The sequence below is a fragment of the Anser brachyrhynchus genome (genome assembly GCF_964034855.1).
Source record: "Anser brachyrhynchus genome assembly, chromosome: 1".
Lineage (NCBI taxonomy): Eukaryota > Metazoa > Chordata > Aves > Anseriformes > Anatidae > Anser > Anser brachyrhynchus.
This window is the reverse complement of record NC_137694.1, coordinates 94,318,890-94,332,240: the sequence shown is the minus strand read 5'-3', so window position 1 is coordinate 94,332,240 and position 13,351 is coordinate 94,318,890. Positions and strand designations below refer to the sequence as shown.

Below are 13,351 nucleotides of genomic sequence, written 5' to 3'. Positions count from 1 at the left end.
GTTGCTACCTTTTTATATATGTTCTTTGGTAATGGAATACACAATCATAATAAATCAGCAGAGTTTGAAAATGGGCCTAAGAGATTTGGGAGCAGAAACTGCAGTGAAAAATTATAATGCGAAGAGTATTCATGTATCAACTAAAGTCCATGAAAATTTACTCAGAAGTGTTGAGTTTGTTTTGTTTTGGTTTGGTTTTGGTTTGTTTTTCCCAGTAAACCTGTCCACATAGGCTTCGGGAGAAGTTTTGCAACTGAAAAGCATGGCTTACAAGAAATGCAGTTATTTCTGTGCTGGGTGGGTTTCAATTAATTTTCATTGTCTAAATTCATCTTCTGTTTTCCACCCACTTGCTGTGAAAACTCTAAAGATGCTGGTGTAGGACCGTTGATTGAATGGGAGAATTGTATCTGACAGTCTGAACTAGTTTACAGCAAGGTTATAGTAAATAATATCAGGAAAAAAAGGGCTTTGGAACTCACTGTGCAAAGAATCAGGTCTATGACTGTAGACATCATTTTAACTAGATGTTAGGCTTGAGTCTCTGATGCTTGGCATAGGTTGTTCACAGGAAGTCTGCAAGGCAATCTATGTATGTACATGTTGTAAAGGAAAGTGACCATAGGCAAATGGCAATGGGGACTTCTGTTGGTGAAGAAATCTCGAGTTCTTAATGTGTGTTTTAAATACGCAGAATGGGCAGTTAAAATTTTGCATGGACAGCACTTAAGAGCAATTTCTTATTTTTCCTCTTCTGCGGTGGATCCAGCTTAAGTTGTTCTTGGTTTTTGTCTTACATTTGATTTTTATTCTAAGGATACTTTTCAAGTGATGGGTTTTAATGATATTTGGACAAAAAAATTAAAAGATATTTTTTCTCATCTCTGTCTGACACTGCAGACAGATGAAAAGATGTGACTAACTGAGTGGATCAGTGTATCCCCATAACTTGAATCAAAACAGTCCATGAAACTAAAGGCTGTGGCTTTGGTCCCTTCTTTCTGATCCTAGCCTAAGGCAGACTGAAAGATCAAAGCTTAGCATGTCACCAGGTATAAAGATGATTTATTGCTTCTCTGCAGTGTTCTACAAATCTGATTTTCACTGTATGGAGCACAGAACTAGTTGGATGGTAGATTTTTAAATAAAGTGTTGGTAAATATTTGAATAATTGAGGATGAACTTTGGAGACAAAACCAGCTAGCTAGTTCTTTGGCTTGTCATTCTTCTCTCTCAGGGCTGATGTAAGTAAATAAAAATGCATTGGGCCACCTTTACTCTTCCAGATACAGCCATGAGTCAAACTGAATGTTTCATCATACCATTTCCCCCCCCACCCAGCAGTTTAGGAAGTCCTTTGACAGAGTTTCACTAAGTTAAAAGGAGACTTCTTCAGAACTCCAACGTTTTCAAGAATGAAGTCCTCATCTGGGGCAGCTTTCTCTGATGTTTTCTTTAAAACCGACCCTTGTAATCATTAGCTGTGAATTGCAGAAAACAGCAAGGTCCATTTTTGTGTTATGTGGGCTTATTAGCAATCATTTACATCTTGGAAGGTGGAAGAAAGAGCTAGTGAGTAGCGCTTTTTAAGCCTCCATAAAGATGGAGTGTTACTTATTTGCTTCTAGGGTTTGTTTCTTTGGAAGTAGAAGCAGCATTAGATACAACTTTGTCCCAGGTATAAACGCATTACGGGAATTTTAGCTCAGGAGACTCCTACTCATGTTTCCTTGAAGCAGGTTATAGCTGGAGCACGTAAGACTTGTGAGCTGACTAAAGGTTGAAGGGAGGTCTGGTTGTTGTAAAAATGTAGTCAAGCCAGAGGCTGGAAGGAGAATGGGAGGAACTTGAACAGCAGTTTGCATGAGGTGCATGAGTGATGCAATGACTTGCAGTTCAGTTTGGCTTAACAAGATGAGTATTCTGTTTGAGGATATAATCATACTTTTTTTTTTCCTTTTTTATTCTTTTTTTTCCTGTAGAGGAAATAATACTTTGAATAAAATGGCCTTCTTCAAAATTATTATTTTGAAGGTAATGGCTTTGCTTAGAGACATGCAATGGTTCCACCTGAGAAGTACAATTATTTATATGATGTTACCACCTAGTGTCCTGTTCTCACAGATATTTTGAAGATCCCCTGGATAGTACAACAAAATATTTAATGTCATTGTTCATGTGCCAAGAGCTGGGTTTTCAGTTTCCTTTGAATCCAGATGTCCAGGGGAAGACTGTTTCCACTACAGCATCAGAATAAATTACAGAGTAAAGGGATTGAAGTATTGTCCAAAAACCTCCGCAGTCAGGTGTTGCCTTTGTGTATGCAGGTACAAAAATTACACAGTCTATATGCCCATCCTGCTGAAACTGTTTAAGGATCTCTGGTGAATTACTCCGGTGCTTAAACAGAAAGGATTCAAATTATTTATGTAGAGCTCTTCTGGAATCTATCTTCACCATGCCCAAAAACGCATAGCTAAACACATCTAAAGCACGCATCTAAACATAGCTACAGACAGAAAATATATCTGTCTCCAAGAGTTTGGTAACTAGTTGAACATCTCGGTTCATGTGAACCCAAAACATGATCTGAGGGATAAGAAGTGAACGGGCTATATTTACTGTAACATAGAAATATGACAAGTTTGACCTCTCTGAATTTCTAGATTTTCTTGCATCAATTTTTATTTTATTTTATTTTTTTTATGTAAAGCTCACTGCCAGGTCATATGCAAGGTATGGTTTATGGCAGAATTTAAATTAAAAAAAGGTGATGGTCATCTGGATTGGAAGATATTCCCTATATAAAGAGCAACATGGAGTGTTTGAGCTAAAAGAGCAACTAATATTCAGTTGCTTTCTGAAGCCCAACTTTGAATGCTTTGATCATATATCGAAATGTTAAAAACAAACCAACAAACAAAAACCCTCCAAAGTAATGGTGTAACTCCTTTTGTAGATGTGAATTTATTGAGACATTTGGCATTGCCAGCATTTTCTGAATGCTGACAGGTGCAGATCTAATGAAAACATGCAATAGTGGTAAAATATATCCCAAATGCTGCCTTGCACTGAGTTGTCTGGATGGCTTTGCTAGATGCCTGGAAGCAGCACAGGTAGAGGCACTGTTTTGTGACAGACTCACTAATACCTCGTGTCCTGCCAGAGAACGTGATGAGTGGGGTTAATCTCTGTGAAGCTCACAAGCTGGGCTGAGTTTGCAGGACCCAGGTTCTGAAACTTGACTTGCTTCATGGGACTGCACATGCCTTTGGCTCAACACATTATATATGTGTATAAATTATGCCATGAAAGCCTGTAGTTATTCATTCCAGAGCTGCTAAGATGCTTTGATGTGCTTGGATTAGATGGTGAAGAAACCGTAGCTCAGCTGGCAATATCCCACAGAGGGTAGATGCGTGCATATAGTATGAATATAAATTCTCTTTGAGGCCTTACAGAGAAGCAAGGTTTACATACAGATCTGACAAACTATTTTGGGTTTCTGAAAAGTGGAGTGTACAACAGAAAGACTGTATCTGGAGCACTGCTTTGAAAATCACAGGTGAAAAGCAGTATGTGCTCTAAAGAATGAGTAAAGCACCATTTTGTATGTGGTGAAAACAGGCAGAGAAAGGTTATGGTGCTGAACAAGGAGTTTGCCGTGGTGATAAATGAAAGGAACTGAAATGCTGGTGACTTCTCCCAGGTTTCAAACTACTGGAACAAGTCTAGGCTCATGCCCTGCCCTCTGCTCTGTGCATCGTCTCAGCCATGCTTTGCATGTCTCTGTAAATTGCTCATATGTGAGAGGGATAAGACATTTATAACAGAGAGAAATCAACATTTATTTATTTATTTTTATTTATTTGTAGCCACAGGCTTATCCAAATGCTGACAATTGAGGGATTCTGTGTGAAGGAGCACTCATCAATGTGTTTAAGCTCTTCTAAGTAACAGCAGCAATAAAAAGCCCACCATGAATTTTATTAAGCCATGTTAATTTTCTGTCAATTCTGGGAGCTATAGGTTTTTTTTGGTGTTGTGTTTTTTATTATTATATTTCTTGCAATGATTTCTGTTTCAGCTTCAAAAGGAGAGAGAGAATTTCATCTTTCTAACAACAATTAAACACGGTTTGAAGGATCATAGCCTGGATGTAATAGCCAGATTCTTGAAATTAATTAACTGAGAAACTAAGTGAATAATTCAAAACAAATAGCTTTCTTGACAAATCGACCCTCCAGCATTCTTAGCAATTTCACTGGGCAGATCATATTGTTGTTGTCATCTTTGTATTAGAATAGCTATCGCTGGTTTCAGCTTGGGTTTTCTTCTAGAGGAAGCTCTTGTCCTTTCAGATCACTGTGAAATGTGACTGCATTTATTTTGTGGGTATTTTGAGGTTCCTTTTGTCCTGATGTTTGACCTGTCATCTTGGGTTTAGAGGTTTGGTTTTTGCTTTTTGAAATACACCTGTTTCTGTGTATACAGCAACATCTTGAACTTGTTGAGGTGAGAACAATTTATTGTGCAGTCTTGGTCCAGCATCTCAAGAAAGCTATGCCCAAGCATAAATTGTTCTATTCTGGTTTGTCAGGTGTCTCCCTGTGCCAGAGAAGAACCGATCTCAGCTGTGATCTTCGTCTGACCTTTTAACTGATCTCTTAGAAGGGGTGCGTTGAGTCAAAGAGTAAGGTGTTTAGTTTTATAGTTTTGTAGAAAGTAACCTGTAGAGGAGAGTTTTGATGTATTTCTGAGAATATGTACCAAAGAAACAGTATAAATAACTAGAGTTTTCCAGGTGCTGAAGCCATATTTCTTTGTTGTAGTCCAGAGGTAACAAATGCATATTTGAGGCCACTCCTTTATCACTTTGATGAGGAATTGCACAGGAAATTAGGACAAGGAAAGCATCATTTGCATTGCAGCAGTCTACTTATGTATGATATTAAAGTTAACAAGTGAAAGGGGAAAAACAGGAGGCAAGACTGATGTTATCACTGGTCATATCACAATATCAGAGCCAAGGATCACATACTCTTCTTCTTAAGATGTTTGTGAAAACACCTCAAAGACCCTTCACCGAAGAAATTGTGGCAATTGGTGGGATTATTTAAGTAGAGTTCACTGTTGTTCAGCTCTACTTAGGACTCAGAAGTTGGAAGCAGGGGAGTAAATTAATTATGATGAGAAATAAAAGGACAAAATTAAACTTTGAGTATCTAAATATTCTAAAAACTACAACAAGAACCTGACACTTATCGTGTGACAGTTCCGTTGTAATCTTGGCAAAGATAAATCCAGGACAGTTTCATTTCATCTGTACTTAGAAGCAAGGAGTGTCATTTTGCGCTGAAGGTTAGGAGCTATTGATATGCTATGGGAATTAGTGGCTCGTTGTGGGGCAAAAATGTGCAAGGACCTCCAAGTTGGCACATAAAGCGTGAAATACTTTTCCTTCCTGCTAAACCTAAAAAGAACCAACATCTAGCCTGAACTGGTTATTTATATTTAAGAATTTTTGGAGCCTTTCTCCCACTCCCTGTAGGCCAACTCCTGACTGCTTGAAACCATTTAGGGGATGTGCAATGAGAGAGCTCCCAGATGAAAACAGAAAGCACTAAATGAGCATGTGCTAGCTGTATAAAAAGATATTAATCAGGGATTTTTTTTCCAATGTATACATCTGTGGATCATGCTCTTAAAAGTATTTATTTCACGATTAAGTATTCACAAATGATGATTTTTTTTTGTGGTTGTTGTTCGTTTGTTTTTCTTCATCTCATCACTTGCAAATCTTTACATTGAGTTTATTAATAGAAAGCTGTGACAACTTACATAAATACTTTGAGGATGCATGTATGCTTATCTAAGCATAAATTCTGGCCAGAAGTAGTGGTAGAGCTAGCTACAAAATGAGTAGTCACTTAAGGATGTATTACTGAAGGTGTCAACATCTAAGGCTGCAGAAAATTAACCAGTGGGGCAAAAGCTGGGCCAGCATAAATTTCAGGATATTTTTCATTGCTTACTATTTTGAATATCCTGAATACTTGTATAAGAAGCAACATCAGATTCCAAATGAAAGCAAGTGAAGACAGAAAATTCATTTTTAGATTAGAAATTATTTGAGTCAGCATAGACTTGTCCAGAACAGTTACAGAAGTCATCCCTGCCTTTCAATTCAGTGAGATCACACAAACACCTTAAAGTAAAGGGGAAGAAGGAGGATCTGGACTAAATGACAGTCTTCATAGGTGATGGTAGAAAGTAAAGGATGGTTGCTCATTAGAAACAATAGTCCAAAATTGACCAAGATAAAAAGCCAGGTAAGTAAGACATTTAATTCTAATTTGGCACACATTTCCTCTCATTAAATTTAAAAGCAAGATAAGCTAAAAGTATTTTAAAGATAATGAGAGGATTTACATTTTTTTTTAGGAAAAAAAATCATTTTATGATATCTGCAGATGACTAATTGTGTTGATTCCTGGAGGAACTGAGTTACTCTTCTGCTTTGGAACTGGAAAGATAACAAAACCATTTAATGTTGTAAAATTTAAACTCTGAACAATATCTTTACCTACAATCACTTCAAAGTTATAGAAGCCTCAAGCTAGATGCCTATCAGCATTATCAGATTTTATGGTGATTTTTGTTGCACATTAAAAAAAAAAAAAAGAAAAAAAATAATTTTCCTCCTGAATTACACTTGTGAAACATCACTTCTGAAATGTATCGCAGACTGAGATTTATCTCTCTGCCTTTTGTTCACTGCATTAATCTTCAGGTCTTTTAATAAAGGTGGGGAACAAAGGGTCGGGATGACTCAAAGAAATGGTAATGGGATACACAGAGCCTTTCACCTGTAGGTCATTGGATCAAGTCCAGCCGGGATGAATGTTACATCAAAGCGTTTCTACCCCTCTATTACTCTGTAGCTCTAAGGGAGATAAACCAAAGGATCTATTTCTGCTTTCTAGTAAACTGGTGGCCAGTGCTGGAAAAAGCTTCTGCCACTCTGATCCAGGTCAGTAGTGAGGGCAGGGGCTTGGAATTGGCCTTCCACATCCAGCTAACTGTGACGAGTGGCTGAAACATGCTGAGGAGAGCAGGAGCGGAGCTTGCTTCATTGCTGCCTTAACTGCAGTGTTTTTCCTTTTGATCTATGTAAGATCATAATTCAGCCTCCTCAGCTTAGCAATGACATAGTGGAAGGGAGAAGAGAGTATGTTAATAATTAACAAACAAACAAACAAACCCAAAGCAGAAGTCAGATGTGTCTAGATCCCAACTGGCAAGAAGAAAGGGCAAAAATAAATGAGGCATATTTAGCACTTGTTTGTGTGAAGTCTCCACAAACATACACTTGTGAGTAGGTGTGGCCTGTGAGAATAGGGAAGTGAAATCAATATACACTTAAGTTGTTCAGAGATTTCCAGGATTTACTACAAAAATGTATAATTTCTTGTAGAACCTGCTTTAGAGTGATGCCGTTAACACAAGACCCTCTGGCTCCTGTAAACTGAAATGAAATAATCAACCGAATTTTCTGCTGCAGTAGCTTAGTTTCTCATACTTGGTTTGTAAATGCTTGGAAGTATGTAGGCTTTTGTTATATACTCCCTAACTACTGAATAAAAGAGTTAAAGAACAGATACAGAACCAGGAAAAGGATTTGCCGTTTCAAGAAGCAAAATGGATCATTTTATGTATTCTTGTAACATGAATGTCATACTGTCTGCTACAAAAAAATGGCACATTCTTTGTGCACATTTCCCTTTCTAAAGCAGGTAGTTGTGCTTTCATCTGCCCTTGGCTCATCAGAGAGAAAACTGCATGTTGTTTAATTTCTGTCCACTGTAGCAAGGTCTATCCTTTTCCAATTGCTCTGTTACCATCTCTCACTAAAACTAGGATAGTAATAGAAATGTAAACATTCAGACACAGGGGTGGCACATGTGTCTTTTATTTGGCTCTATCAGATGGATTCTTTAAATGAAACATTCTTCTGCATACGTTAACGAAGAAACCAATATAAACTTGAGGTGGGGGGAAAAAAAAGTCCTCGCCCACTTCTTTGTTTCATCCACTGGTTTGTCAAAAACCCCAAGGAATTCAGAACCGAATATGAATGTGATGCTAAAAGACCATAAGAAAATGGTTTTCTGATGCTCGGGAAATGATGATACAGTAATGAATTACAAAAGTATTTGTGGGTGTGTTGTTTATTTCTTTTTAAATGGTACCTGAGGGAAGGAATCAGTTTTTGACAAAACTATGTCCACTGCAGTGTTTCCTCTGGCCAAGGGAGATTGAACAGTGATTCTACTGACTGTAAAATAATTGGTAGTTCCTTGAATGTGGGGAAAATCACCAAAGCTGTGTGTGTGTGTTTGGTTGTGTCCTTCCAGACAGTCTTCCCCACCTCCCCCCCTGGAAAAGGCATTTATTTCTACCTCGATAACATCTAGCAGAGCCCAGCAGCCCCCCACCGCCCCTCAAGGCGGCTCCAGTTGATGGCAAGGCAGTAATGAGATTTAAGCACTGGGGGCTGCCTCTCACATCTTGGCTGCCAAGGCTGCAGCCATCCCACTAGCTTCCCTCAGGAGGAGGGAAAGCACTCAGCCGCACGACAGGGAAAGCTCAGTTGCACGCAGAACTGGAGGTATCCACTCACCACAAGCACGGCTGGTACATCGCACAGCATGCACTCGCGTGGCCAGAAAAGAGCCTGGAGCTTGCTTGTTGGGAAGAAACGAGCTGTTGGAGACCGGTTTGAATTGTCCTTGCAGTGTCTGTACCTGACTTGCCATCCATTTTTAGCGTTTAATCTGCCAGTGGATTTTTAGGCTCACAGTTAAGGTTGCTAATGATTGATTAATCCAGCTGAGTATGGACAGAGCACACCAGGCAGTTATAAATGAATTGCAACAATTTCTCTGATGCTGCCTCTCTCAATGTGCTCCGTCTGGGGCACAGATGAACAGCGGTGGCTCCATTTCTTGTCTTGACCCTGAGCTAATTAGGACAGATCCCACTCACTTCTTTCCTCTGAAATAGAAAGGAGGATTTAGCGAAAGTTCTCAAATGAGTAATTTCACCTGTGTTTTTGTTGTTGTTTGGGCTTGGTTTGTTTCAAAAGCAGAACGCATTTGGGGAGTTTCTGTAAATTCACTGCACTTTGCAGCCAGGAGGGATTAATAAGAGCTAGGAGGTACAGGTCTCGAGAGGAATAGTTTATATGTTTGACTATGTGCATGTGTATGATAATGAGTTTTGTTCTGAGTTTTTGGCCGTGCGTGTGTTTGTTTTTAGGTGTGGTATGTTTGTTTGTTTTTAAGGAGGATAAGGTGGGGATGATCAGATAAACCTATGCTTTTACAGTCTAACATGTTCTTTAGTGCAATATGTGTCTGGTTGCAAAACAGAAATCCATGCCTATCATAATGCTTGGCTGATTTCTAAATCAGAAGGAGGAAAAAAAGAAAGAGAGAGAGAGATCTGCACTGGAACTCAAGCTGCACTGCTTTCCTGGAGAGTATTTTGTAAGGAACGTCTGCCTGTAGATATGCCAGAGGTTCCTTCCTGCTGTATCTTGCTGTTGTACAAATAGCATAATTGTTAGAAGGGATCACGTTTAACACAGATGGACTTGCTCAGATTTTGAGGAAAGCAAGCTTCAATAATATACTATCCATAAGTTTCTTATTATCGTCTATTCTTGATGATCACCAGGAACCTGTTCTGCACACTGGCAACTAGAAATATAAGATATTGGGAAATCGGTAGCTGCTGATTTAGAATAGTAGTTAGGGAACGGGGGAGTGTGGAGTGGCAAGATATTGCTCTTCTGTCATCAGCAAATCTTACTAGAGAAATTTTTAGCAAATAAAAGTCAATTTACCCTTACAACTGCATATATTCATTTATCCATACCACTTGCTGTTTGCTCCATGAACATCTGGAAGGAAGATGAGGGTGAATGTAGGGAGGAAAGCTTTCAAAAGAAACAATCATCACTAGAAGAGAAATCAGAGCTTCTGCATTTAAAACAGCTTTTCTCTGAAACCAGAGGCTAATGTGTTTCTAGGTTGCTCAGATGCTAATGTTGACATGTCTCTTTAGGTTTTAATAGTTAACATACATATTAATGAGAATTTCATTAAAACTTGATTTCATAAAAAAAGTGGATTATTCTTTTTATTTGTTCACTTGAGCTGACTATGTTCCGTGTTGAATAGATGCAACATCATGTAAAATTGCCACACGTGGCAACTACTTTATTACGTGCATAGAAAAACAAAACATTTTTCAGATTACGGGCATTTGCACAGAACAAGAAGAGGGTGAACGCACATCTTATGTAATGACTGTCAATTATCCTGCAGAACAGGGTAAGGTGCATAGGAGAAACTGGAGGATAAAACTAAAGGACAACTAGTATAGCAGGTGAACAGAAGGCTAGTGTATTCTTAGTAAAATGTTTTTTCCTTTGTTTCTTTTTTTTTTTTTAAGTCCTTAATTGCTCTGGGTTTCTTTTCCTCAGATGTGTATATCATGACAAAAGTAAGATTAATTTCCAGCTATGTGATTAATATTGCATTCATGGCCTGCTTCTGATTTTATGTATCTTGTTTGTGTTTATGTAGCACTTGTTGATGGGCTAGCTAGTGTTCTTCACTTTCTCTAATAGCTTTACTGTAAATGATTCTTTTACAGAAAACATATAAATACTATGATTCCCAGCATTATGATGTCATAGCACCTATAAATACTCAAAGAACAGAAATGCATCCTTCTAAATGGAGAGTTTATAGTACTCTTGTGGATACCTTCCAGCTACAGGATGAGCAGCTCATAATTCTTTTTTGACAGAATAAATGGGAAATCCATGATTCCTATCAAGTTCTGTAGAAAGGCCCAGACACCCAAATCCATATGCCATACTTCGCCTTGTACACGTTTGAAACAGTAGCAGTCTTAATTGTTATGCCCTGGGGAAACTTCAAAACTGCTGTTGGCAGATACAAGTGATATTAACAAGACAAATATGTCTTAATATATTTACCAGGTGATTACTGCTATTTTAGGAGTAGCAAATTATTGTATTTATTCATCTGTGATGCTTCTCTGGGAACAGAAGGCAAGCTGGGTTTTTATTTATTTATTTATTTATTTTTAATTTGAAGGAGGGAGGGTTAAGGATAGCGAAGGGGGAAGGAGGAGGCAGGTTTGGATAGTTCTGTGGAGGCAGTCAAGCTGCATAGTTTACCATTAACTCTGTTTCAACAGCAACATTTAAAGTTGCAAGCTTTTAATTCTGTGTATACGAGTGATTTATAATGCCACATACCCTATGCGATAGCATATGTAGTCTCCAAATGTTTCATCTGTGTCTAGGCATTCTGTTTTTTAAATCTCTGCAATATGTTGAGCAAGCAAAGGACTCACTGTATAACTTGTTTTTGTGCGTGTTTGTTAATATTTATTAAATGTTAAATATCCCATCATGTTTCTCTCATCAGCACTTCTTTTTTTCTCCCTGTTTCTTCTCGCCTCTTCCCCAAGACATTATTAACTAACACTTAAATTGTGTGCCACTGTATGTTTTGACTTTGGTAGCAGCTGGCTTAATGAAGCTAAATCAACCATACCGTTTTCAGCATAAATTCTTCAACCTATAGCTACTCACAAGAATGAAACAACGTAATTCCCCCCATGCTTTTAAAACCTAAACTTTATTTGTGGATGAGCAAATGTAGTTGTGACATTTTGCGTGGAGGCTGAGTGTGGATTATGTTACCACTGACGTGCTAATTCTGCTTTTCCTTATTTTCTCTCCAGCTGGAAATTTCCCCAAAAGGTGTATATAATGTTGAAACCTCTTTATGGGATTCAGTAATTTATAGCGGTGAGATGCTACTTTTCCCATAATATGCAGGAGGCCACAACTGAAATTGCAGAATCAAAGCCTCTGTTACTAGCAAATGCTAGAGTTTAATTTAAAAATTAATTAGGTCTATTTGTATAATATGTTACAAGATAGATGGGATTGTGTAATGTGATTCATTTCTTTTTGTCTGTGAGGCTCCACCTCATTTGCCAGATGGGCAGTGCTTGGCTAATGACTAGCTACTTTGTTTTCTCCCCATCGTTCATTAAAGGTCTCTAAACCTCACCTGTTACATGATATTTAAAATCCTCCTGGGAGACAGAGGTTGAGCAGCTCAGAGCTATTGTTTTTAGTAGTTATTCCACTATCCTCACACTACAACAAAATGCTTATTTTCAGAAAAATTCTGTGAGCTGAGGTGATAGTATTGGAAGTAAGGTATGAAATTATCTACTTTGAGTGTCTGAGTGTATGTTTTAGAACACCTAAGGAATTATTTTTTTTATCATACTTAGCATTAGTTAGCACTATACATAGGCAACATGTTTATAACACTTTATATATAGAAGCACGATTCTCATTGAGCAGTTCCCTGAGCATAAGCACAATTCCCAGCTGCAGCTGTGAGGGCTCAGCACTTCTGCAAACTGTTTCAAGCTGAACATGAAAACGAAGAACATAGGATGAGCAATCAGCAGTAAACCATGCAATTTAAGTGTGCTGTCTAGCTCAACATAAGAACATTAGATTATTTCTAGTAGAGTAAGAACTCACATTGTTGGTGGGGTTATTTTGTTGGTTTGTGTTTTTTTTCCCCCCTATAAATTTTTTCCTTTCTTTCCTCTCCCTCCACCCATCCTGGACACAGAAGAATGGGGAGACTCCAGGAAACTTTCATCCTAAATCTGGAGGGTTGAGAGCTCAGTGAGCCCAGATTTGGTCTCTTTCTCCTGCCATATCCATGATTCTTCTTTACCCATTGATCCTTGCTTCCACCCTACTTATGGGTTTGTGTTTTTTTGTTTGTTTGTTTTTGTGTTTGTTTTTTTTTTGTTCGTTTGTTTGTTGATTTTTCTGATTGATTAGTTCAACTTTTCCTCCTTAATCTTCTTATCCAGTTACTTTTTTCCCTTTTTCAGAGTCTCTCTGCTCTGCCTGCCTGGTCTAACAAATCCACATTTATAGAAAGAACACCTCTTTTAGTTCTGCAAGAATTTTCTATACAACTATACAGCATTTTCAGCTAACCCAAGGTTCTTATTAGTTATGAAAACATTTAGAATAAAGGTCTCACAGCACTGCTGGAGACAGTGTAGTTGCAAAGGTTAAAAATCAACATAGAACTTGGCTCAGTGTTGGTGATAGGATGCTTGTGTTTGTTACTGGGTTGCCAAATGATTTCCCTCCCCACCCCCCCCCTTTTTTTTTTTTGCTACAATTGTGTTCCATGGG

General features: G+C 38.2%; 1 protein-coding gene across 12 annotated transcripts in view; it reads left to right on the top strand.

The window, feature by feature from the left end:
- LOC308188017 (uncharacterized protein) overlaps positions 1-13,351 on the top strand; it is a 625,739-nt gene that overhangs the window by 274,837 nt on the left and 337,551 nt on the right. The window contains exon 5 of one of the 12 annotated variants that reach the window (XR_013945083.1): positions 3,882-3,896. The exons of the other annotated variants lie outside the window; for them this stretch is intronic. The gene's annotated coding sequence lies outside the window, so the exon portion shown is untranslated. Of the gene's footprint in view, positions 1-3,881; positions 3,897-13,351 lie in introns of those variants that run through there. 12 annotated transcript variants of the gene reach the window in all.